We start from the raw sequence: 4,417 nt of genomic DNA on the forward strand, positions 1-4,417 counted from the left end.
CTACTACTGTGGGCCCCATAGGGAACACTGCTCCATACCCACGAGGTCAAGGCCTGATGTGGGCAAGCTTCTGACATGGAGTGCATGGTGTCCATCAGCTCTGCAGCTAGTGAAGCATCCCTGGACACCCCCAGAGGACATGAGGAGGAGAAACCCAGCATCACAAGGAGGAAGGTAACGTCCAGTGGTCTCCATGCAGGACCACACACCAACATCCTAAGAGGACTAAAAATGCCTCCAGTCTTTTTAGACCCCTGAGGTGGTCTCATGGCCCGTCACAGTTCATGCTCTTATGGAATCCCTTCCTCACATCTCACCTGTCTCTCCAGGTTTCAGCTGCCTCTTTTAAGCAGTGGAGGAAAGCTGGACCTCTGCTTCTTTGTCTGCAGAGCCTGTTTCAGGAGCCGCTGCAGGGCCCATGTGCCTCACAGCCAACACAATAAACATTTGGCCTCTTCTCTTCATGTCCCCTGTTCCTTTCTGATGACATGAGAGCAAGAGATCCAGAGAAAACCCACATGTGAGGGAAGGGAGATAGAGAGAGCGCGAGCAAAGGGCTCCAGGAAGCTAGGACCAGTCAGGGACAGACATAAACAGATGGCATTTTCTTTCTCCATCTCAACAATGTGCTTTCTCAACAAACAGACTCTCTGAGCCACTGACACCATGCTTGGTTGCATAGTCTTTTCTGATTATCAAGAGCCAGACATATGACCCTGAATCTCATCCCTGTGTTATCGGAGGCCGGCAGGACCCACTGAATGCCAGTGCAGGGGAGGAAGTGAGAACCAGGAAAGAAAAACCCTGAAGGGAAGATTCATAGGGAACTGTCTGCCCCATTCCCTGGAATGACTCTGCTGGAGATGGGGGTGACCCGGATGGGCACTCAGGAGACCCTCGTTCGCTCAACCATCACTAACTTATGACTTTAAACTACAAGGAGAATATTTCAATTGTGTAAAGAAGAGCTGTTTTCAAGCGCCCTTGGGCCATCTTAAAGGGCCATTTACATAGCACCTGTATACTAGCAGGTTGACTACAAACTGTTCTCATCTCTTCATTTAAAGAGGCCCCTTAAGAACTAGTTAGGCTTTGTTCGCCTACTCTGGGTACAAGATCTCCTGAACAATAGAAGGCATCATGTGTCTCTATAATTGGTACTTTTCACTACTCTGCACCAGCTCTCCCCTACTATTGGTACACATTAGCTACGTATTATTGACTCACATCTTCTCTCTCTCTCCTTCCTCTTCCATAGTGGGAGACCCAAATTCAGATGGCCTTTCCATTCCCCACCTCCTCATTCTTCTGGCTTCAGCCTTGTCAGTCCTGGCCTTTGATGGTGGGCATTTCTGGAAAAAGAGAAGCATGAGGCCCTGAACCTTTACCTCTAGAATTCATACGTTCCACCTCTTGGTCAGCTCCTCCCACCTATCTCTTTCTCTGTTTTCCTTTCTCTATCAATCTCTGCCTTTTTTCTCCACTTCCTTTTACCACTTCCTTGTTCCCTCAAATGCCTATCACTTCTTTGGTTCTAAACCATTCTCCTGTCTAGCCTGGCTACTAATTCAGTTTGGGTTTTCAGCCCTTTCAAGACTCACCTTCTTTTGTTGATCCTTGGTATTCAATGTGTTGTCCTTGGACCAGCGGGGTAAGCCACCGCCTCAGCTTGTCTGAGATGCAGAATCTTAGGCCCCACCTACTGAGTCAGAACGCTGATTCCAATAAGATGATCTGGGTGTGCATTACAGAACCAGCAACTCCACCCTATATTAGAAGGAGCGTTCTTGACAGCCGTTACTGTGACTGTTTTTGCCCCATGGTACCCTGGCACTGACCACTGTTCCTGGTGGCTAGTAGTTGCTCAGTAAATATTAACTGAGTAGGTAGATGTGTGGACTTTTCTCTCTGACCTCATGTATTATGTCCTCTCCCAAAAGGCACCCTGAGTCATTTGTACCCCTATGCCACCTTTCGCCTTGCCCTTCCCCACTCCTTTCCTCCTCCTTCTCTGCCCCCAGGGACAGGATCAGAAAGCTGATCAGAGACCCCAGCGGACTCTATCAGACTGCAGGATTTGCTCATCTGAGTCTGCATGGAAAAGGAAAGGTACCACAGTCTTGTCATCACTGATCGACGACCAGAAAACCTCAGTAAGACATAATAAGGGGCTTGCAAAATAATCGAAGACGATCCTTTTAGACCTGACAAATGCTGGTTGCAAGTGACCTGAGAAGTGAGCTCCAGTTTGCTTCCCAGGAGGCATCTACCCTTCTGCAGATTAAATATACTCATGTGAAATACTAGTAACAGGGGAGGGAGGAAGAAGATATAAAGAATACTAAGCAGTAGTGTCATCAAGGAGCTTATAAAAGCCCAAGCGAGGAGCCTTAAGATAACTTGTTATTTCTGGCTTTTTCTTTCCTGGCGTTCCCTCTCGCATGGAAAGGCTGGGGATGGAGAAGGGGGATGGAGAAGGAAAACCCAGGGATGGAGGGTTTCATCCTCTGGCAAAGCAGAGGAAGAAATGTAGAGATAAGAGACAGGAGAGAGGAAAGAGATAGAACTGAGAGGAAAAGAATGGCTTTTGCAGCCATAAAATGTTTGCACTATAAACTTTGGTATATATATATATTTTTAAAAACCCTCCCCCTTGAAGTTATTTAGTAAGCAGGTGAGAAACTTCGGCTCTGAGCTTGCAGACTGTTTGTTCAACCACCTCGTAAATGTCAAGGCTGGACAGCTCTGATGAAGTCGCCTCTCAGGGGCTCCCTTGGCACCATCTATTCTCCTGCTCTTCACCCAGCAGCTCTGCAGGCTCTGCAAAGACACACCGGCCAGAGGCCTGTTGGCAGGACACCTCCCCCGGGTGGGCTTCCTTCCTCATTCAGGGGCTGAGGGCACCTTCCCCAGCCAGCATGAACAGGAGACAGCTGCCCTCACCCCAGATTCAGTGAGCACAGGCAGACCTCGACAAAACCTACAAAGCCATGCCATCTCGTGGAGAAACTGCAGGTGACAGTCACCCTGGCCAGGCCAGGTGGGGCAGCTGTACCTCACGGCACAGGGCATGGGCTGGTTCCGAAGCATGCACGCCAAGCAGGGCTGCAGGGGTCCTGGGTAATTAGCGTGTGCCCTGGGCGACACTCTGACAGGAAGGCACCGAGCCAAAGATCAAGTGACTTTTGCCAGCTGAGACCGTGAAAAATCACTGAGAAAAAGCTGATTGCTTAATTACAAGGTGGAGTGTAAACAGAGAAACATGGAAGACAGCAAACGAGGCTGGAGGGCAGTGGGAAGCTGGGGGTCACAGGCTCCCCCTCTCCGCGGTAGGCGCCACATTGCTTTCCAGCCCACCAAGGCCCACCCTGAGCCCGCTGCTGTTCCCCCAGGGCACAGACACCATTCTAGTCATGGGTTCACCTTGGGGGTGGGGGGCTGGGGAAGAAAAGAGATGTGGGTGGTAGACCCGGAGTCACAGCACAGAGATAAGAAACTCTGGGAAGATGAGTGCCTTCCTTGGTCAGGGTGATAGAGAGGCTTGGATCAGGAACATTGACAAGCAAGTTACTTAACATCATGAATCATCTGTGAAATGGGCGGCTAACGTGGCATGAAATTGTTGGAACCATTAACCCGTGTGAACGGGAAAGCCTGTTATTCAATACATGGACCATAGTAAGCATTAAGTAATAACCAGCGGTAATTTTACAGCCTGGAATTGTTTTGGAGCTTAAACATTCACCATCTCAAATGAAGAACCTTTGTAATTCTTCTGTGAAAAGTAATCAGAATTGGATGACAATTCCTTCTCAGCCATTTGAGCAGCAGTTCTGAAACCAAAAAGGCAGAAAAATCACCCAGTGTACTTGTCCAAGGGCCAGAGTCCATGACCACCTCCAGCACCCAGCCCGACCCATGACCATCTGATTCCGCCCGTCTAAAGAGGCCTCAGCCACATTCTATGGACATGATCTGTTCTTGGGCCTCTCTATGAATTCATCGAGGGAAGCGAATGCGCCATGCTCACCTCTGTACCCGCAACTCTTAGCACAGCTCCTGGAACATTGAAGGTGCTCAGGAATGTCGCTGGAACATTTGCCCTTGAGACTAGCTTCTGGGGGAATTCTTAGCAAGGAACTACATTTAGGGCCCTCATTTTACAGCTTATCCACAGGATCGGTGTTGAGCTAGAGCACAAGAGTAAACCCACCAAACATATTTAGTGCCTTTGCCTGCAGCACCTAAGAGGAGAAAGGGCTAGTTCATCTCTTCCCAGGAGCAGAGTTTACAGAGAAAAATGTAATAGGTCAGAAGGGAACAGGGGGAATGTTTCTAAGCCAAGCAAGGGAAGAAAGGCTGTCCAGAAAAACATGAAAAACCAGAAGCAGTGAGAATCCCTTTTTCCTCCTACTTC

The 4,417-nt window shown here is 49.0% G+C and overlaps 1 long non-coding RNA gene across 1 annotated transcript; it reads right to left on the minus strand.

Moving 5' to 3' along the window:
* Positions 1 to 1,699: 1,699 nt before the first annotated feature.
* LOC115286659 lies at positions 1,700 to 4,139 on the minus strand. Its single transcript, XR_003906194.1, has 4 exons — positions 4,031 to 4,139; positions 3,746 to 3,833; positions 2,720 to 2,820; positions 1,700 to 1,767 (listed from the first exon to the last, which is right to left on the minus strand). It is a non-coding gene; the product is annotated as an uncharacterized LOC115286659 (long non-coding RNA).
* Positions 4,140 to 4,417: the final 278 nt, after the last annotated feature.

Source organism: Suricata suricatta, chromosome 3 (genome assembly GCF_006229205.1).
Source record: "Suricata suricatta isolate VVHF042 chromosome 3, meerkat_22Aug2017_6uvM2_HiC, whole genome shotgun sequence".
Lineage (NCBI taxonomy): Eukaryota > Metazoa > Chordata > Mammalia > Carnivora > Herpestidae > Suricata > Suricata suricatta.